We start from the raw sequence: 22,947 nt of genomic DNA on the forward strand, positions 1-22,947 counted from the left end.
ATGGAGAGAGAAAGAACGCAGAGAAAGGCTGCTTGAGCTGAGGTCTGAGACATTATCTGGGAGAAAAAAAGGAAGGAGAGCCTCTCAGAGGAGACAGCATATGCAAAGGTCCTGTGGTCCGAGGTGGTACATGATGGCTTTGAGGAGGTGAAAAGAGGACCTTATGGCCACAGTGTAGAGAGTGAGATGTGGAGTGGAGGGAAACGGGGCTGCAAAGGTGGGCAGGGAGAGGACACCGGGTCTAATATGCATGTGAGTCAAGAGTGGAATCCAAGTCTTTCTCATTTTTTCTTCATAATATCCAAAATTGTATTATGAAAAAAAGCTAAACACACAGATAAAATGCACAGTGGACACCACATACCCACCACTTTGATTCTACTCTAGCATTTTGCTCCATTTGTTTTTTTCACATATCTTTCCACTTATTCATCCCTTATCCATATTTTTTTTGATAACTGTTAATATTTTATTATATATGCCTTAGTTGTTTCTAATGGAAAAAAATAAAACTTCACAGATAAAATTCTATTGGAGCCCTAACCCCAGTCACAACCTTCTTCTACTTTAGCCAGTGGGGAGCCCCAGTATGAGATCAGAGGGTGGGAGGAGAGAGAGGATGGTATTGCCTTATCCATCTTTTAATCCACCTTGTTTTTATGCACTTCAAAGTGGCAGACATCAGCTCGAAACACTTCAGCCTGCATATCATATCACTGACACATATATACAGCTGAGTAACCCAAATCCTTATCGAGATACAAAACATTCCATCACTCCAGAAATTTCCTTTGTTCCCCTTCAGTTAATCCTTGCCTCAAACTCCTAGGCAACCACTGCTCTGATACTTTACATCCTACATTAATTTTGCCTGTTCTAGAACTTCATATAAATGGAAGCATTCAATATAACCCTTTTTTAGCAATACTTCTTTCACTCGGTATATTTTTTGAGATTCATTCATGTTGTTGCATGAATCCATAGTTCATTCCTTTTTATTGTTGAATAGCATCCAGAGTATGTACCTTTCACAATTTGGTTATATCCGCTCTGTTGTTAATAAACGTTTGGGTTGTTTCCAGTCTCGAGTGATTATGGATAACAGTGCTATGCGTGCTTCTGTACAAGTCTTTTTGAGGATATGTGTTTTCATTTATCCTGGGTAAATTCCTAGGAGAGAAATTGTTGGGTCATAGGGTTTGATGTATGTCTCATTTCACAAGAAACTCGTAGACCTTTCCCAAAGAGGCTGTACATTCTGCACTCCCACCCACGTGTAAGGGAGTTCCGGTTGCTCCACATCCTCCTCAGCACTTCGCGTTGTTCGTCTAATGCTGTCATCAGTGGCTGTGTAATGATGATCCATTATGGCTTTAATTCGTATTTCTCCCATGGTTAATGAGGCTGAGCACTTTTTCCATGTGCTCATTGGTCATTGCATTGCCTTCTGGTGAACTGTTTGTTAAAATCTTTTGCCTCTTTTTTACAAAGTAGATTGTGTATCTCCTAATTATTGAGTTTTAGCTCTTTGTATACATCCTGAATATACGTCCTTTGTCAAATATAACAATAATTATTCAAGAAATCTTTATGTGCCACCACTACATGCCAGGCAGTGTGCTGAACTAGACAGCGTGGGGTCTGCCTCATGGAAAGCCACAGTCTGGGTCTCCTGACTACCAAGTCCAGTGCTCTTCCTACTAAACTCAGCTTTTCCTTTAGGGGACAACTCTGGATTCCATATGTCCCCAGGATCCTGAGCTAGCAGGAAGGGCCTCAAACTGGGCATCAGATGACGTGGTTTTGAAACCCATCTCTGCCACTTACGTGCTGTGTGACTGGGGGCAAGTCACCTAACTTCTCTGAGTCTCAGGTTCCTCACCTAGAAGAACAGAATTTCAGAAACCCCTTCCTCTTGGATTTACCATGAAGATTAAAGGAGGAAAAGACACCAGGCATTCAGTAGGTCCTCAGCCATTGTCAGTTTCCTTTCTTTCCCTTCCTTGGGGACAAGAGACTGTCCTATCTCTAAGGTGACTTCAGCAAGGTGTGTTCTGTCGTTGCAGGGCTCCAATGGAGAAAAAGTATTTAGTTTAAAAATGAGATGTTATGGAGAGTTCCCTTGTGGCCTACTGGTTAGGATTCCGGGCTTTCACTGCCGTGGCCTGGGTTCAATCCCTGGTCCGGGAACTGAAATCCTGCAAGCTGTGCAATGCGACCAGAAAAAAAAAGAGAGAGATGTTATGATGGTGCTAACGAAGTGGTGAGCACTTATTCTCTCCGGGGCTGCGCTCAATGGCCCCTGCTTTCCACAACTGGTGAGGCTGCCATAGTTTGCTAATGGAGTGTGTTTTTAATGAGCTTCCTGATTTCCTCCATCACCAAAGGGCTGAGGGAGAAGCACAGGGGTCTAAGAGTGAGAAGACTCGGTTCTGGCCTGGCTGGGTCTCTAACTAGCCACGTGCCCCTGGGCAAGTTCTCTAACCCACCTCCTGCACACCCTTCCTTGTAAAATGAGGGTGGGACAAGGGGATTTCTAAGGTCTCTTCCAGCCCAAATATTCTGTGCTTGCAAGTTTCTTTTGTCCCCGACAGATGCTGGACCACAGCTGGAAGACACATTTTCAAACAGAATCGGCCATCCGGTCAGCAAGCATGAACTAAGCATTTTTGTATGTTCTTATGTTTTGAGGAGGTCCAAGGGAAGTCCGAGATGCTACATCACAACTCAGAGAGTCTCAATCACACCTACGTTTTAAAAAAGGAAAAGTGTCGATAGGAAAGATATTAGTCCTTAAAAAAGCAAAAGAAAACAGCTGCACGTCCAGTTACTTAGATATCTCTGTGCTCGTTCTCCTTCAACCAACTTCTTAACCATTAAGAACTGATGACTCTTTTGATTTATCCAATTGATTAAAACATTGGGGCCGTTTCAACTTCCCCTTTTATTTCTGCCTAATTAGAGAACATATCTCTGTTGACTGACACACCTTCCCTGTGAGGGTTTTTGGAAGTTTTTTTCCAAGAGTCTATATGGGTGAGATGAAAACTGCACCTCTTCTTTAACTTATTAATTCGGCAAATCCAAAGCTTCATGGGAAGATCTGCACAAACTGTGGTTGAACAGGAAGCAGACACAAGGGAGCAATGGGAGATGGGCTGTCAGTGCTAGGAGGGGCCAGGCTGGGGAGCCCTTCAGTCACCAGCTACGTAGGTCAGTCCTAGGAGGCCACTTTCCGCAGTGCCTCAGAGCTGCCAGGAGACCTGGGGCGTGTTGCTTAACCTCTCTGGGCCTCAGTTTTCTCATCTGTAAAATGGAGGTGGTGACAGCGCCAACCCTACCCAGACTGTTTGAGAGCTTAGTGGGCAGTGAGTGTGAACCACTCCGTGTAGGGTCCTGTATGTTGCAGCCTCCATGTCCCCGTTAACCGTTTAGATTACCATTCACACCTCACAGGGTAGGGAACTGTCTTGGAAACCACAGACACAGGGAGGTCCCCAGCTTCTGACTACCCGGACCTTGGCAAGGGTCCCCCCTGCTTAGACACACAAGAGCCAGCCTCAAGAGCCTTCTTTCAGTCCTTTCCTCTTGGGATGCTTCTTTTCCCGATTTTCCCGGAGACAATTTCCCTAACACCTTTTCCTTCTGAAGCTCCTGGTCTCCGTTTATATGTAAATTGAACATTTGAGTTCATGAGGCCACAGAGTTTGTTGCATCTGGCTTTTATATTTCAAAGGAGGCAGAAGAAATACCACCAAGGAGAGGGATGCAGTTTTCTACCCAGAATAAATCTTCCTCTTGCCAGCCCCCCACCGTGTCCCATTAGAAGGTTCTAGGAGCAGGGGCTGAGAATTTTCTGTTCCAAAGGGCCTCCCCAAGACTGTTCCTCAGGGGGCTCGTGTAACAGGGCCCTTGTCATCTTCCGTCAACTCCTCTCAAGGGCTGACACTTTCTACCTCTTTAAGCTTTCTTATACCTGCAGCCAACGCTTCAAAACAACAGGGGCAGGGTACAGGCCCGCCTGGGTGCCCATCCCCGTAACACTGCCCTTCTCTCCCTCCTGCAGGTCCTGCAGGCTCCCAGACCAGTGCTGTCCTGAGCTGGAGGGGGCAGTGGAAGAGGAAGGTCTGATAACTGATAATACGGTATAACAGCAGGTTGGATGTCAGGCCATTGGCTAACATGCTTCACCTGCATTATCTCTTTTAACTCTCAAGAACCCTTGGAGGAAGTGTCATTACTAGTCAGGTTCCCGGATCTGGAAGCTGATGCTCAGAAGGGATAACCGATTTGCCTGAGGCATGCCCAGTGTTAGCGGGCAGCTAGAACTGGAGCCAGGCGTTCTGACTCCCCAGAGCAGCCTGCCACCCTCTGCTGTGGGGGTGACACTCAGGGGGGGTGACAAAACTGGGATTTGATCCCCGACCTGTGTGACTTCTAAGCCCTGCTTCCACTGAGGACCGACTCACTTTAAGTATCACACAACGAGTTTTCGAATATAAATAAGATGCAGCAAAACGTAGAGGACATCATCACTCTTCTGGGTGCAATTTAACGTACCTTAGGGATTCAAGGAAGCATACTGGGTTCACTCAGGAACGCAGGACCATCGCTGATGTGTTGATTGCACAGAAGATGGGCAGAGCCAGTGATCAGCTAAGGCTTTTGGGAAGGGGAACCAGGTAAGGGAAATGCTCCCTGCACCGTCCCAGTTTATCTGCTTATGAAAATGGTGATGGATTTCAGAATCAGAGCGAAGCTCGTAGAGGACTTTTTGGATGTGAGGACAGTTTGATCCCAGCTACCAGAGAGGAAAATGATAGCAAATAATAATAGCTACCACTGGATTTATATGCTAAGCAGTTTTTAGATACACATATACAGTTAACATAGTATCTCATTAAACTTATAAACCTGTGAGTTGGGTATTTCCCGTTTTACGGACGAGGAGATGGCCTCCCAGAAATGTTAAGTAGCCCAAGGTCACACAAATGGGAATTGCAGGGTTTGCACCCAGGAGGGAAGCCTGGCTCCAGAATATATGTTTCAATCATGCTTCGTGTTCTGTAGCTTTTTACTGAGCCCCTGATGGATGCCTGGCGGGATGCGAGGTGCCTTGCAAGCGGGGACTCAGTCGATGCTCACACCTCTGTTATGTGGGGACCGTCCGCACTGGCCGAAGGTCACACTGCAAATCAGCTCTTACTCCTACCTTCAGGAATATTGGCCAACACTGATAATTAAACAAGATCACTCGTGGGTATCACATCAGAAGGGAGGAAGGTGAATGCCATAGGAAAAGCAGAAGCAAAACACTCAGGCTTCAGAGGAAGGAGTGAGCCTTCTTCTGATTGGAGGTGGGCGCGTTTTGCAGAGCCGGCTTCAGAAGCAGGTGCTACTGGAGAGAAAATGGCCATCTCTCCACTCCGGGCCTTTGCACATGTTCTTGCCATTAACATTCTCCTCCGCTGTCCCCACTCCACTTCCCCTGGCCAATACCAACTCATCTCCTCCCGTCTCCACTTAAGGATTTCTTCCTTGGGGACTTGACTGAACCCCTGGGTCAGGATAACTACTCCTTCCATAAGTCCCCAGGCCCTACAGATCTCCTCCATAGCAGACATCGCATGGGGATTGTCCTGGCTTCTTACCTGAGGGCTTACAAGCTCCACGGGGCAGGGGATCCCCAGCTTGCCCTGCTCCATACTCAGCTCCCAGTAGAGGGTCAGGCACTCAGCACCAATTGAGAGACTGCAGTGCTCCAACCTGACCCTCTCAACCAGCAGGATGAGCTCTGAGCCTAAAGCCTGGGGCTGCAAGAAGGCCTGGGGTTGGACCATGTGTGGGTGAGAGTGGAGCCTCCAGGGAAAACAAAAGGCTCCTCTGTTCCAGTGAGTCCCTGGAGCATGTGTAACAGCAGTGGCTCGTCAGAAATGCAGACCCCCAGGCCCACCCCAGCCTTGCTAATCCAAATCTGTGTTTTGAACAACATCCCCAAGTAATTCTTTGTGTAAACCTGAAAGTGTGAGCAGCTCTGGTATCAGGAACTGTAAACAGGATGCTTGAGGCTGCTCTGAAACTCTAGGGAGTTGGCTGGCTCCACAGGTGTAGTATGCAAGGGTCAAGTTCAGGAAGGTCCTCTCCGAGAATTTTGTACACTAAATCCCAGGGGTTAGTGTCCAGGGGGTGGGAAAGCTGGAACCCACACCCAGAATTGAATGTGGTCCAGTGACAAAGGTCGTTTGCCTCCTTTTTCTCCTCTTCTTACCTGGGTCTGGACAGCCCTGGCCTCCCTGGTTAGGGGTAGCCAGGCATGAGAGGGTTAATCCACAGGGTCTGAAGTCACTTTCCCAGGAGAATCAGAGATCAGTACACATGCCTGCGTCACGTGTAACCTTAGAGTCTGACCATACATAGTATTTTTTTCTCACACACAAAACACTCAGCAGAACCCAGTTCTCTACTACAGGCCCTCTCCACTTACACTAGACTTAATTATTTAAATTTAGTTCATTAGTGGTTCTGTATTTAATTTTTTAAGTCGAATGAATTATTTGTCTATTAATAAATGATAAAGTTAACAGCTCTTAGTAAGCATTCAGAATAGATAAATTATTTCATTCTGTAACACAATACCAATATTCACCCATGAAACAGAAAGGTTGTCCCAATAAGAAGCTCTACTCTTTCGACCTGGTTCTCTTTACTGTTAGCTGATATGAATTAATTAATTTATTATGTGGCATAAATAAGAAAGGGAAGGGGAAATGGAGTTTACTTATGTGCTGCAAACATATTTGTGTCTCTTCTGGGCTCCCTCCCATTTGCCAAAACCAGGGGAGGTGAGGAATAGTCCAGGAGGGTTGCCATTGGCTCCATGGCTCCATAAACTGGTCAAATAAATTGCCCATCCCTCTCTTTCCAGATGTGTTGCTACAAGTGTCGCTAGCGGAGCCTCTTGTAGAACCAGAAAAAAGTATGGTTGGTGGGGGGCGGGGAGCTACAAGCTGGATAAGAAAAGCATCTATGAGAACACTGTGACTTTTATTACACAGAGAGTATAAAAGGCAAGTAAATACAAATATGTTATTCTGCAATTTGAACATTAAATTTCATCGCCATACCCCGTGTGCTTTGTTATGCAGACTGGCGTCTGCTAAGAATGAGATTCTGGAATTGCCTTTCCAGCTGGTGTGATTCTGAGAGGTTCTGGAATAGTGTTTGGGAGCTACCCCTCACACCAGAAGCTAATAGACGTGTGTCCATACTGTGTGTGTGTGCGATGTGTGTGTGTGTCAGGTGTGTGTTACGTAAACATGTGTAGTGAAGATATGCAGATATCTGCGCATATGTACGCCCTCACCCAGTCATTTAACTACTTATTAAAGTGCCTACTAAGAGCTGAGCGTTCAGCAGTGTACCAGAACAGACATAATCTCTGTCTTCGCGGAGCTGAGCTTCTCACGGGGGAGAGAGGAAATATCTGAACAAAGAAACAGATATTAATCAATAAAGAAAACCAAAGCAAGGTGAGAGATGAGAGTGGTCAGGGTGCTTCCTGGGGTAAGGGTTAGAGGAAGGGCCTCTCTGAGGGGTAACATCTAAGCAGAGACCAGAGTGAGGGGAGGGGGCCAGGCGTGTGGGGATCTGCAGGCACAGCAGGTGGAGGGTCTGGCACAGGCAAAGGTGAGGACACAGGGACTTACCTGGAGAGTGCGTGGGGGACACTAAAGAGGCCGGTGTGGAGAACAGAAGGAATCTTGTGTACTGGATAATAAACTCCTTAAACCAGGGAGCATGGAACCACCATCCACAGGGTGGTAGGACTCCAGAGCTTACCCAGCCCAGCCCCCATTTTCTGGTCAAGTTAGAGACAGAACTGGGATTTTTTTTTTTTTTTGTGGTACGCGGGCCTCTCACTGCTGTGGCCTCTCCCGTTGCGGAGCACAGGCTCCGGACGCGCAGGCTCAGCGGCCATGGCTCACGGGCCCAGCCGCTCCGCGGCATGTGGGATCCTCCCGGACTGGGGCATGAACCCGCGTCCCCTGCATCGGCAGGTGGACTCTCAACCACTGCGCCACCAGGGAAGCCCGAACTGGGATTTTTGATTTATGTCTTCCAACCACCAGTCTGCTGCTTCCCATCCCACAACCTCTGTTCTGTTTCACTCACCTTGCCCAGTAGAGGCCTGAGTGGAAAACAAAATAGAGCTGCTCCCTATTTGAGTGCTGCCTGATCTTGGCGCTCACTCCCTGATTCAGCCCAACTCAGGACCGGGGTCCCCTCTGGCATTTCCTTAACCTTCTCTCTTCATCTCTGATCTTTCAGAAAACGGCTGACCACCCCTGTGTCCCGCAGACTGAGATGGAACGGCGGTATGGTTCAGCATCCGTACCTCAGACTCCTTATGTGTACAGACTGCTTCAGGAGACTTAAAGACGGTCTCACCAGGGAGGGAGGTGGAGAGACCACTGGAACAGCCTCAGGGAGGCTGCGGAGGAGATGACAGGGTTTATGGTGGGAAAGTCTGAGACCTAGGAGCAACAGAGCGTTTTCCTGGATGGCAATGATGCGCAGGCTCTGATTCGTGATGAAGGGTCTCACATGCCAATGGGGGTCCCAGCTCACCTCAGCTCAGCTCTGCTCCCAGGGGTCAAGGAAGCTTGGCACCTTCTATTTTTGGAGACCTGCTGTGTCTGTTAGTACGAGGTTTGGTTGCATGCCAGAAAACCCAAATACTGAGTAATCTGCTGGTCTAAATAAATTAGGGCTTGCTTTTCCCTTATGTGAAAGAAGACACAGGAGTCAGCAATCCAGACCTATCAAGAAGGCTCCTTGGTGCTATTAATGTCCCAGCTTCCATTCATCTTTCTATTGCTCAAGGTCCCCTCATAACCTAAGGGGGCTGCTAGAATTCTAGCCAGCATATAGGAGTTCCAGGCAGGAAGCAGGAGGAATTGGGGAGGGCAAAGGAGAACCTATCAGCCGAGGAATCCCACTGTTACAATTTATCTATTTCATTTTTTTCTAGCTTTATTGAGGTAAAATTGACAAAATGGTAATATATGTAAAGTGTACAAAGTGATGATTTGATACACATACACATTATGAAATGATTCCCACAATCAAGTTAATTAGCATATCCATCACCTTACATAATTACCTGTTTTGTTCTGTTTTGTTTTGGTTTTCGTATCTTTGTTTTTTGTTTTTGTGAGAAAGCTTAAGATCTCTTCTCTTAGCAAATTGCAGGTATATGATACAGTATTATTAGCTATAATTACCACGCTGTACATTAGATCCTCAGAAGTTATTCATCTTCTAACTGAAACTTTCTACCCTTTTACCAACCTCTCTCTGTTGCCCTACCCCGCCCCCCACCGCCAGCCCCTGCGAACCACCAATCTACTCTCTGTATCTGTGAGTTTGACTTTTTCTTTTTCTTTTTTGAGATTTACGTATAAATGATACCATGCAGTATTGGTCTTTCTCTGTCTGGCTTATTTCACTTAACATAATGCCCTTTGGTTTCATCCATGTTGTTGCAAATGGCAGAATTTCCTTATTTTTTATGGCTGGATAATATTCCATTGTATATTTTATACCATATTTTCTTTATCCACTTACCTGTTAACAGATACTTAGTTTGTTTCCATAGCTCGGCTGCTGTGAATAAGGCTGTAAGAAACATGGGGGTGCAGATATCTCTTTAAGATGGTGATTTCATTTCTTTTGGATATATACACAGAGGTGGGATTGCTAGATCAATCACATGGTAGTTCTATTTGTAATTTTTTGAGGAGCCTCCGTACCATTTGCCATAAAGGCTGTGCCAGTGTACCTTTCCACCAACACTGCACAAGGGCTCCCTTTTCTCCACACGAGAAACCCCTTTAAAAACTTTTTCCAAAGGCCCCACCCAATGACTTCCCCGTATATTTTATTAGCCATCCCGATCTGCAAGGAAGTCTGAGAACTGTCAGTTTGTTTGTCTGTTTGCTTAAGTGGCATATTTCCACTCTAAATAAATTATGATTCTGGTAGGGGAAGCACAGAATATTTGATATTAAATCTCTGTCCCTTATGCAAAGGCACAGACAAGCTCGGGCATCTGTCCCAGGTCCAATGACTTGGGTGGAGGATGGCAGAGAACAGGGGATCCCTTGAGTTCTGGGCTGTTTGGATAGAAGAAAGGAACACGTGTTCTTAGGTCTCTTGCATTCCAGGTAGAATTAGTGTCAGAAGGCTTATGGAGGGTAAGGAAGAGGGATATAGATGGAGGTCATTCTTGGGGTCATTTCAAGGTGGTCCCCCCTCAGCCTTGGATTTCTGTAACATCTTCATATGAGTGCTTCGATCACTGGAAAAGTTTTCATTCTTACCTTTTTTATAAAATATGGACAATAGTATGGTTCATAAGGCCACAGGGAAAAATAACAGAGGAAATTAATACAAATCCCTTAGCAAAATACCTGGCACATTGTAAGCACTCAAATATAGTAACAGCTAATTATTATTATTATTGTTGGTGAGCCACGGTCTAGTGCATGTCTATGCATGTGCACAGGTGTTACAGAGACACGTATGCGTGTATGTGCCTGTGTGCATGATTGCCCATGAAGGAGATGGCAGAAAGACAGAATGAGAGACTGACGGGCTGTGGGGCTGTGCGAGCCTGTAGCTTTGATTCCTTGAATACATGCACTGCTCTGTCACCCAGCAGGGTGGAGCAGGGCACAGCCGGGTAGGGATAGGTTGGCCTCTCACAGCATTGAGTTTCCATGGGAGGTGCTTTAACACTAAAAATTCCTCAGTCCAATTTTGAGGGTAACAGGCAGAAAGAAGCTGGGTTGCCAAGCAACCAGCCATTAACAGGAAATTAGCCGCTCATCTCTGAATGTCCTGTCCCACTTCCATTCCATCTCTCCCTATCCTGCCAAACAGAAATTCACACACGGGCACATATACAGACATACAGACATACGGACACACACATAGAGCAATATAACTGAGTGCCACCAGAAACTTCTAGAGAGAGAATCCACATTGCTGGGCTCACACCAGCTCGAGCAGGCAGGCCAGAGAATCCTCCAGCCCTGCTGTTCTCTCCTCTCCTCCAGAGGCTTCCTCCCCGTGCCCATCGTCTCCACTCATAGATCAGTCCTGTTTATCTGCTGGGCCCCGACGTCCATGGTTGTATATGTGCCTTCTGTCTCCTGGTCGGACTGGGAGCTTCATGAGGCTGGGAACTCTCCACAGGCAGTCGTAGCCAGCCTCTCAAATCTAACCCTAACCTGATCTCTCTAATCTTATTCAAACTTTATCCTGAAGCCCAACCTCAGACCTGACTTTTGGCCCAGTTTTCTTGCTGCAGTACTGAGTTGGGCTGCACCTGTTGCCAGAGGGGAGGGGCCATCTCAACACCTACTCGGGGTGTGTGAGTCTTCGATGACCCACGCTGGGGAAGGAGAGGAGAGCAGAACAGTCTCTTGCTCATCTCCCAGCGACAGCAAGTACAGAAGAGTGTCTGGGGTCTTAGGCCAGGGGCTGCTTCTGTCTCAACCCCGACCCAACAGAAAAGGATGAAGCAGGGGCCCTCTTAGGTCACCTTAGAGGCCCTCTTAAGGTAGCTCCCTCCTCTGAAACATGCCTTTCCCTGGATCCATCCTGCCCTGGTTGAATTTATTGGGAGATGCTTGGAGTCCTCACAGATACAAAGATATCTGGAGAGAAAGCCCAATACACAGGGTCATCGTGCCCAGTCAGAGCAATATTTCTAGAAAGTTGACCTTGAATCCTGAGGATGGTTCTCAAACTATCCCTCCCCTCCACAGTCCACTGACATGGACAACTGATATTCAATTAGTAATGTCAGTTGAACCAAACACTGATAGACTCTACTGTGATTCCCCACCCCCAACCCCCAGAAGGAGGTCATGGCTCTGGGAAAGAAGTGGGCATGTAACTAGTCAACTCCAGTGGTTATGTGCCCAAGTAGAGTCATATGAAATGCTATGGAGACCCGAGAAAGGAGTGATTCAATCTGTAGATGTTGGGTGGGAATGAAGAGAGGAATCAAGGAACAGGTGACATTTCAGCTGGGTTTTGGAGTATGAGTAGAAGTTTTCCAGAGAGAAATGTTTGGGAGAGGGTGGGCGAGAAGGAGCTCCAAGCGGAGGTAACAGCCTGGACACAGGGCCTGAGTATTTGTAAAAATAATCACCTTTCAGAATTCAAGGAAGTGTCTTGTAAGTTAACATTTACAGAACACTGAGATGACAAAGAGGAGGTTCGGGCCCCAGCTCTGCCCCTGACTGGCTGTGCACCCTCAGACAAGTTACGTCACCAGTTGGGGCTTCAGTTTTCTCATCTGTAAAATAAGGGGTTTGGGTGATCTCTGAGGTTCTTTCTAACTCTGATGACCCATGCTTTGATGTGTATAGTGTTCCTCTGATCAAAGGAGAGAAAGAGGCTCAGGTGGGCATGTGCAGGGGCTGGTGGGGAGCTGGGCCTGCAGGCTAGGAGGCCTTCCTCCTCCTCTCCCCGCCCCTCTGGGACTGACTCCAGTGCTTCCCAGAGGTCACCACGCAGCTCAGGCCACACTGAGAGTTGCAGTGACCTTTGCAGAAAATTGCTCAATTCAGAAGATTTAACTGTATTTAAAATCAATGTGGGAGGCTTTTGAGGAGGGACTGGTAGGTGTCCTGTTGTAGGACTGGCTGAGAAGTGTCTTGGAGACAAACAGGTAGTTCTGAGGCCACCCCTGCCTGAGGGACACTGAGCTGGGAGAGCAGACTTAAGACTGAGCAGTAACGTTTTATTTCTCTGAAGTGCTGGCCTGTACGTAGCATTGTTAACACTCAGGAGGGCAAGGCGATGAGCCGGGTGGAGGAAGGGCTTGTGTGAATCTCCAGGGTCTCCAGCCTCTCGTACGTCAGCCCAGCTTATATATCAGCAGAGCGGACTGCTGCCTCGGTGCCTTTCCTGTCCCAGCAGTGTGTTCCTTCTCTGGATTACAGGGATGTCCCAGAAAGATGAGAAAGGTCATATCATTCACACGGGAGGGGGTCAGCCTGACACACCCTTGGGAGGCCACTATAAAGGAAAGAGCAAAGAGGTGTCCGAAAGAGAGATGAGAGACCCCCAAGGTGGACTGATGCCATAAGACCTCTGGGCAGCCCTCCCACCGCCAGGCAGCCAGCCGCGTGGAACCCGCTGACCTTGTCTCAGCCTCCCAAGATCACAACTTTCAATGCCCTTCAAGGCCTCAGGGACGGGGACACTCCTTCAGTGACAGGGGCAGGGAGAGGAGCCCCTGACCTGCTGCCCTGTCCCCCAGGGTGGTCACTGCTTCCAGGGCCCGAGGCGTTGAATCTTCAAAGCCTTTCCTTTAATGGGAAGGAAATGTAATTTATTTGTCAAATCAAAGGCTCTTTAGCTGTGCAGAGGGTGCTCAGCCCAACACCCTTGCCTGGGGCAGAGCAGGGGCCTGATGACTTGCCATGGGTGTGCTTGTGCATATTTAATTTAATTTGTACTTATGGAGCGCTGGGCTGGCTGCCTATGCAGGAGCCTGTGTGCTCGAGTGCTCTCTTTTGCGGGCATTTCTGTCTGCAGGGAGACAGGCGTGCGTGTGTATGTGTTTGGCATATGTCCACATGCTGATGGACTCCAGGCTGTGTTCACACTTCGTGTGCAGGCCTGGCTGGATGCTTCTGGGTAGTATGTGCCTGTGTGAAGATGCAAAGGGGATGCACGGGTGGGATGAGATCCATCGAAAGTCTGTGCGTGGGAGCATGTCTGGCAAAGTGCCCAGACCACACCAGGATCTCAGAGAAGCTGTTGAAGGCTGGGGCCGCAGGACACAGAGGGCAAGAAAGGCCCAAGGTCTATGGCCACCCAGTTTCACCAGTCTTGGGGGAATTCAAGAGACCGGGGTGTCTCTCTGCCCTCGAGCTGGCAAAGGATTTCCCATTGCAGCCCCTTATCCCCTGACCATGAACCATGCAAGCAATGCCAGCCTCCTTTCTGCCCTTGAGCAGTGGCTGGCAGCTGGCTGGGGAGGAAGGAAGAGGGTATGGATACGAGGGCTTCCTGGGCACCTGGGCAGAGGAGAGGCTGAGGGAAATGGGGGCCTTTCCCAAGAGGGGAGCAGACAGCAGTGGTTGGAGCCCCTGCATTATCTTCCCACCTGACTTGGAGACCAGATCTGAAGACAGATCTTAGCCAGAGGGTCTGGGGATGTGGAGCGCAGAGATGAGGTGGACTGAAGGGCCAGATGTAAAGGGAGGAGTCTCATCACCCAGAAGGGAGTTGCGTTCTCAGTTTTTATAGGGCCCTTGAAGAGAAGAGTCAGGTTTTTCTACTCGGACCTGACTGGTAACCCAGCACTTGATTAAAGGTTAACGGAAGGTGATGATAAATTTGAAAGGATGCATGGGGTGAAGTTGGGGAGGGGCTGCTCCATCTCAGGACAGAAGAGGTAGAAGGGGATTAACCCCTGTAAAAGGTGGGGTGGAGTGGGGGAAGCCGAGGGGTCTCCCATTTCTTCCGCCTCTCTTCTCCCTCCCTCCTGAGCATCCTCTTCTTTGGGCCCTTCCTCTCCCTGGTTTCTTCTTCCAGACTCTCCTCAGCCCAGCTGGCCAGGCTCTCTTCTGGCTCTGTGGTCCTCGAGGGATGCTGACCACCCTGAGGGACACTGTCTTGCTTTTTTCTCTGTGATCCACCAAAAGGTTCTGCTGCTTCCCTTCCTCGGGTAGGGCAGGGAGGTGCTACATGCTGCATGCAGGTTCCCTCCATGCCTCCCAGCTTCCCCTTTCAGGGAACCAGCAAGCTTTCAGGATTGTTGAAGAGCAGCTTGTAATTAACATTCTGGGCTGGCCTGTGGGCAGGTATCACAGGACTCAGGGAACTGGGGGATCACCTAGACGGCTTTTCCTTCCTCTCTCCCCAGTTTGTGTGGGTTCGCATGTGTCCATCTTTTCTGCATCTGTCTGTTTCCCTGTTATTTATCTCCCTTCTCTACTCCCATCTCTTGGCCCCGGACTCTTGTCTCCTTCCTTCTCTTCTGGACTCCAGCTGCCTCTCAGGCTTTCACTGTCATGTGTTTGTTCACTTCCTGTTTCTCCTCCTGGTATCTGCCTGCCTCTCTCTCTCCGAGTGTTCTGATCTTGGCTTCAGTTCCTCTTCCTTTAGGTCTCTCCCTCTGTAGGCCTGTCTCTATCACGCTCTCTCCCCACACCTCACACCCTCCCTTTCTGACTGTAAGTGTTCAAATAAATGAAAAAGCCCGAGCCCCATGTGCCTGGCAGTAGAAAGTAACTTTGCAACCCCAGGAGTGTGGCAGAGACTGTGTACAACAAAAGATTCTCAATTACTGCCTCTCAGTGCTGGGTTTACTGCGCTAAAAAAGGAGGAATTCCAGGCAGGAGAGGAAGAGGGGCCACTGTGAAGCTGGGGGGCTGAAGGGAAGGAGGCAGCAGTGGGTGTGGAAGGGCTCTGACCATTTTATCAGCCCCGAGACACTCCACAGGTTATTTCACCTCTCTCCTTGTCTGAGTCCAGGTTCCAAACCTCTCCATTTGGGTCTCCCATGCATGTTGATCCTTACGCCCACTGGGCCTGCCCCCCACACACCTAGACCATCACAATCCCCACTGATCCCCCGGCCACAGCTCGGTCGGTCGTGGACAGGTGTCAGGGAGACTCCCTCACAGGCTCCAAATTCCCTTCTGATCTCAATGAGAACATGGCGCCCAGGAACCAACCTTCCCGAAAGTACAATGTCACCTTTCGTGTTTACAGGGACCACCTCTGTGAGGTGTGGGAAAAGCTGGTATGGATGTTAGGATTGGAAGTGAAGAGTCCAAATCCAGCGCACCCCACCTAGAGGCTTTGGGCAAGTTATTTAATCTCTGAGAACCTCAGTTTCTTCACGTGTTAGATGTGGGCTTAATCGTATCTATCTTGCAGATAATAATAAGGACAACAATATCTATCTAATGGGTAACACGTATCTCAAGGATCCACTTATTAGGAACAAGTGTGGTTGGAGATCTGCCAGGACATGAACTCAGTGGGCGAATGTTTGAAAAAAGTAACATAATTTGGATGTACGCCCATTTCACAGTCTCACCCTTGAGTTCATCCAGGAGGTCCAGGTGGATTTCAGCCGGTCCTGTTGGTCTAGTTATATCCATTTCTGAATGAAATGAAGAATTTGTGCAGCATGCAGAGCAGGTGCTATCAGTGCCCTCCACGTCCCATCAGCCCTTAACATTTTCCTGCACTGGCCCAGATGCCAAGTGTCAACACCTGTGCCTGGGCCTGAGGGTCTCTCTGGAGTCTGCTGGGTCAGGACAGAGGTGCTGGGAATTAAGCCCCCTGGGAGCAGCCCTCCATGGCCGCCCAAAGCTGGTGGATAAACACCCCAGCTCCCTTGCCTCTGGGTGCAAACTCTGAAGATCAGTGCCACCCTGTGACCCGAGGTCCCCGCAGGACTGGGCTCCAACTTCCTCAGTGTTAACCAACTTGATGACACATCCCACATTGGTTCTCGCCTTCTCTGTCCCTACCAGCACTTCCTTCACCTCCCAACTAAACTACATGTGCCCACATCCCTGCCTCGGGTGTCTGCTCCTGCAGGAAACTAAACCAAGATGGCAGGGTGTCACGCTAAGCCTTTGGGTCTTAGGGTCAGAGCCCTGGGCTCTCAATTCAACATAGGTTTAACTTAGCTGAGGGTTCTTGCCTCTTTACCAGTTTTGATCCTAATTTTCCCACCCTCGAAATGGGGCTACTAAAGATTCCTTTCCTACCCATCCTAGAGGCTGCTGTGCAGATCAAATGAGAGGATGCAAGTGAAAGAAAATGGTAAACCACAAAGCGATGTAAAGCGTTACCCTCAACATGAGGATTTCTTCTTGTCCGTGTAATCTCAGCATCAAGGGATTTGGGGGTGGGGGTCTCCAGGCCATCCTCTCTGGCACAGAGTCTGCTGAGCCCGTCCGCCGGCCTTTTTCATCCTGGGAGTGTCTTCTGTACTGTGATCCCTCACACTCTCCCCCTGCGTCCCTGACTTTGAAGTATTTAAAGGCGCTCTTGTTACTGGCTTTGGAATTCCTCAAGAGGGGCTTCTCACATTGTTTTCCTGGACATTTGACTTCAAGTTTGCATCTGACCTTTTCCTGTGATTAATAATTGATAATAAAATGTAAATATATGAATGGATTATGTACATGTAACTGGTGTTTTCCCCTTGGCATGACCCCTTTTTCTTGCTAGTTAGCCATGCAGAGGGTTTTTTTCTCCTTTCTAGAAACTAGTCTTTTTCATCTTCAGCACACATTTTTGCAAGATTTCAGGGAGGCTTCTCTTTATTTTTTTTAATAGTATATAGGTTTCTTATGCTTTAAATTTTTTTTAACTTTCTTTTAACCATTTCTTTCGATTTTTCGCCTTTAACACACGGTCTCATTTCTTGTTTTTCTATGAGAAATGATTGGCAGCATGATGGGTATTTTGGGCTTTCCCACCAGGGGGCTGAACCTCAAGGTGCTGGGGTCTGAAGGAGCCAGAGCTTCACCCACAAGTGCTTTGCTCCTATCTTCCCTCCAGAAGAACCCTGCCCCCTTCCTGCCACTGAATGCGGCAAGCCCTGTGCATGTGGGTGATGGGCACCCCTAATCTCCATCACCACTCGGGACTGTCTTTGCGATGCCACTTTATCACTCACACCAGCTGCCTGCACTTGCACCCCTCGCCCTTAATTAATTACGCCCTGTGTGCAAGGAGCCACCTCCCTCCCAGTGACAGCCTTCAAGTCCCGTCAGATGAAGAAGAAAAACCCTTTCATCTCTCCTGATGGCTCCTCTCTTTCTGCATCATTTTTTTTCTTTCCTGCCAACTGTGGCTCCTCAGCATGTTGGTCTGTGCTCCTGGTCCAAAGCCATCCCATGGGGCTTCGACTCCGCAATGAAATCAAGCTCCAGGAAGCAGGTTGTAGGGGCCCATCACGTGGGGCAGGAAGCAGAGGCTCGGGAGGTGGGGTTGGTCTTAGGAGGCCCCAGAAGCCGGTGATCCAAAATAGTCAGAGGGTATTTCAGGGCATGGGAGCACGAGATGATGTGCAAGTCTGGGCTGGGGGAGCAGTGGTTGCCAGAGGCCGGAGATGGGCTTTTGGTAGGGTTGTGGTGACCTATGGAGAATCTGTACGTGTGGTGCCAGGGTCTGCTATTGTGTCATAGACAGTGAGAGGCTCTGCAAACAGAGGCACAGCCAGCAATGGGCTCTGCAAACCACAACGCAGGCAGCGACACCACAGGGGTGAGGCTCAGCGGGGAGCAGCACAGAGCGATTGGCTCCGCATCCGTGGCACCCACAGTACAGACACCATAACTCCAATCGTGACGGACTCTGCAAACAGGGCAAGGAGGGGCGCTGCCGCCAATGCCTGGGGTGGTGACAGACTCTGGATATCCAGAGACAGTGGCATCAGCACTGAGGGGCTCAGCAAACAGAGGAGCTGGAGGAATGGGCTAAGTCAACACCATGACACCAACAGAGACCATGACAAGTATTGCAAACAGCAACAGGAACAGTGCCCACCTCTCTCAATAATGCTGAGCTCTGCAAATAAAACCAAACTCCGCGAATAACAAACAGTGCCACGCTCTGCGAATGGTGACACAGGGGGTGACAAGCTGTGCAAACAGCTCCAAGCTCTGCAACTAATGACACACGGTGCCAAGCTCTGCAAACAGCCAGTGTAGCATCAGCCAGGGTGTGGCCAGCAGGTTGGAGGTCATGGCCGGTTATTTCAGACACAGGCCCTGAGAGCACCCATTCTCCTCTCACCTTCTCCAGCACTCCCTGCCTTGCCCTCGCTCTCTCCACTTTAATTTGAATACCCTTCCTTGGCTCTCACTTCCTCTGCTCTGTCAGTTCCCTTTCTTTGGGAGCTAAACCTCTCAAATGAAGAACCACGGCCCAGTGCTTTCTGGAACCTGTTCCTCTCAATGGTGACTTCCTCATAGAAAGTGGCTCCCTCCACTCAGGTGCATCACCTTATGCTCTGGCTCCCCGTGTTTCTGTGGCTGAGCTGCCCGCTGCTCCTCAGACTGTCACTCCCTACACATGGAACATGCCTCGGAAGAGGGACGCCTGGAAGAGGGACGGGGAGGGAACAATGACCCACAGATCATATAAGCCCCATATGCATCTTCTCTGCTTCACACTTCACTGTAACCCTGTGAGGAGGGGGATACGAGGAAACAGAAGGACATGGAGGGATTCACTTGCCAGGGTCATGCAGCTCCCACACTATAGCCCAGAGCTGGAATCTGCATCTGTCCAACTTTAAAGCTGATGGGTCACTGTTACGGAAAACGTAGCAAAGCGGTCAGATGTGCAGAGTCCAGGCAAGAACTTTGGGAATCCTGGCTCTGTGCCCCGTGGGAAATTATTTAACCTCTCTGTTCCTCGGTTTCCTCATCTGGAAAGTGGGGATAATAATCCCACTCACCTCTGAGTGTTTTGGTGAGAGAGGATTACGTGAATTAACATATGTTAAAAGCCCAGAAGAGTTTTTCTGTAAGCCACACCCGGCCCCTCAGTCCTGCTCTGGTCTCATCTCGTCATCCTCCCCCTCATCCCCCCGGCACCACCCCATACTGCCTCCTGGATCTTTCTCAAATATGCCAGCGCACCTCCCTCTCTTAGGGGCCCTGGAACGCACGTCAGGACTCCCTGGAGTGGAACAGACATGAGGGCTGAAAGATGCAAAAACAAAGCCGCCCAGGAGAAAGTTACACCCCCCCCACCCCCGTGAGCACCAGTGGACAGTGGTCACACCCTCCCCCAGCCCAGCCTGTCCCCTTTCAGCTCGCCTGCCTGCCTGAGACACAGTTCTCCCTTCCTGTCACCGCCGGGGAAGGCTTGCGCTGGAGGAGAGAAGCGGGCAGGCATATGCAGAGGGGGGATGAAACCAGCATGCGCGGTGCCTTCGGGCCAACGCTGAGCACAGACATCACTTCTGAGGCAGGAAACTCACTGCTTCCCTTTCCGGAGGCTTCCTCCAGTGCAGGGACTGCAGGCTGGGTTGGCCAACAGCCTCTGCTGACACTCTCTGAATCCCAGTGCTCTGGACACACACGAACAAAGCCTCAAAGCCCTGGGTTCAATGTTCGGGCAACGGAGAGCGAGGATGTGGCTGACGCTTTGGGATGCAGGGAGCAGGTAACTGCTTTTGGACCCTTTCATCATTGAAAAAGACTGGGTTCTCCTCAAGGCCTGGAGTTGAGATCCTGGGTCCCTGTGTGAGAAAATGCTGGGCAGCCAGGAAAATCGCAGCACAGCTCTCACCCAGCCCTGCTGCCTTCTGGGCTTCGCGGTCCCTCAGCTGGGGCTGAGCAGACCCAGCTTTTCCTCCTGTGTCTCCAGCAGCCGCCGCCCAGCCCGCACACCCTGCCCGCCCCCTGCAGGTGTGGAAAGCGGCTCATCCACCTGCTCAGGCTTCCCAGAGCTCGCTGGAGGGAATCGAAGCCTTCCTATAGAAACTAATGGGGACAGATTTCAGACTCTGAAAGAGTATTTTAAGCAAATGAATAACCAGAGACTGAGATGTGGGAGCAAGCACGGAGAAGCAAGGGAAGAACAGCAAAGCTTCAGTCGGACCACGTGGGGATCGGAAGGATGAGGGGCCGAGGCAGACCCGCCTCGAGGAGAAGCCCACCTGTGGTCACGGATCACATGATGCTGGTTAAGGGCATTATGACATCATCTGGGAGGAGGCCGATTCATTCATTCACTCACTCCCCACTCGTTCATTCATTCGTTCATTCATTCAACAAGTAGCTCTTGAGGTGCCCATAGCCCTGGGCGATGGGGACAAGACAGACGTGAAGCTCAGTCCAGGGGGACTGATATCAGAAAGCGCCACATTTCCTTCCAAGTCTGTGTGGTTTCTAAATATCCATCCCAAACTGCACACTGTCAGAGCTGCCGTTTAGGGAGTGGGCATCAGTACAGCATATGGGACACTGTGTAAGTGACCAGCGCTGTTAACAAACCCTGCATGCAGTTCACCTCACAGAGCCTTTGGTCAACTTTGTAAAGTCATGAGTTAGAGGGTCCTGTAGGTATTGTCATACACACATCCCTGGAAAGGGTAGACAGGGTCTGACCATCAGACAGTTATGGTCAGGGCTCTGGTAGCAATAGCGGGCAAAGTCCGGGAGAGAGCCTCAACCTGCCCTCCTCAAACACCACACATTCACACAGACACATGCATTCACACACATTCATACATGCATTCACATACAGACACACATTCACACACACAGACGCACAGACACACACATTCATACATGCATTCACATATATAGACACATTCACACACAGACACACATTCACACACACATAAACACACATTCACACACATTCATACACACGTTCACACACATTGACACACATGGATGCACGTTGACACACATGCATATTCACGCACATTGACACACACATTGACACACATGAACACACATTGACACACATAGACACACATTCACCCACACAGGCACATATGCATTTACACACACAGACACACACATTCTCTCTCTCTTTCTCGTTCTGGTTCCAGCTCTTCCTCTCCGGCAGATGCTCGCGGAAACAGGCCCCTTTCTGTCAGGCAATGCTTCCCACAGGAGGCTTAGGGACGATGGTATGGTTAGGGGATGAGCTGTCTGGAGTCAGACATCCCTAAATCCTACACCTGGGCCTCCAGCCCTGTGTCCCTGGCTACTATTTCTGACCTTCAGTACCTGTTCTGATACATGAGGGTGACATATCCACTTACTTCACAGCGTTCTCACAAGATTTAAGGGAGATAAATGAGATCATGCCTGTGAAGGAGACACAGGTCTTTCTCTGGGGCCAGCACCTCACTCCCTTCCTGTGAGGGGGTGTCTCAGTGGTGGCAGAGCCCATCTCCCTCTTCGGAAGGCTTGGCTCTGCTGTCGGACGCACCTGCCCCGGACTCCAGGGGACCCTGAAGTGTTATTATCTCTGGCTACTGCAACAGCTTTACAAGAAAGCAGTGGCTGTGCTGCTCCTTTGGTAGCCAGTGCCCAGCTGGCGTCAGTGGTATAAGCTCCAAGTCTAGGGCCAGCCCACAGCGGTAGTGTCTAAATTTGGACCATTTTAGCAGCATTACCGTGGGTGTTGTTCTTGAGTATATAGGCCCAGACCTGTTTTTTAGGCCTTTTAGAGTATCTGTGAGCAACCAAAGGTGTTTTTAGTAAATTCTTTTCCTGTTTAAATCAGCCAGAGTTCGTTTCTGTTGCTTGCATCTCAGAGCCCAGCCTGACAGAGTGTGTGAAGTGTTTGGCTAGGTGCTCAATAAACGTGAGCGATTGGAGATGACACGCACGCAAGCGGAAGGGGCAGGCGCTCAGGGAGAGGCCTGGGGGTACTATCACTTGCCCAGCTTCCAGACTGGGCAGGGTTGGGTTTATTTGTACAACTCAGAGCCAAGGGCTGGGGGAGTGAGAGGAGAAGCAGGAGAGACACGGAATGGTGCTCCTGATAAGTGACCCTAAATGGGAGCCACACAGTTTCCTACAGGATCTCAGTCACTGGTGATTCCCTTTACTCTACAGGTAAACAAGCCTATATCTATTGCTTGAATTTATCATCTCAATCTCTGCTCAAACAAATCCCAGATCACTGGGCTTCAGGAAAAATGCAGGGGTACGAGAAGGCCCACGGAGGCAGAGGACTCATCTAAAAAGCATCTCCTAGAGCCTGTGGGATCAGACTGCTCCCTCTTCCTCTCTCCCCATGAGAGATACACATGCTCCCTCTCCTCCTGGTTGCGTGGGCCCTTTCTCCAACCTCCCTCTCGCCCCATGAGAGAGACACATCACCTTTACCAGGAGGCCACATATAGTTGTT

Source organism: Monodon monoceros, unplaced genomic scaffold (assembly GCF_005190385.1).
Source record: "Monodon monoceros isolate NGI ecotype Baffin Bay Population unplaced genomic scaffold, NGI_Narwhal_1 Super_Scaffold_3, whole genome shotgun sequence".
Lineage (NCBI taxonomy): Eukaryota > Metazoa > Chordata > Mammalia > Artiodactyla > Monodontidae > Monodon > Monodon monoceros.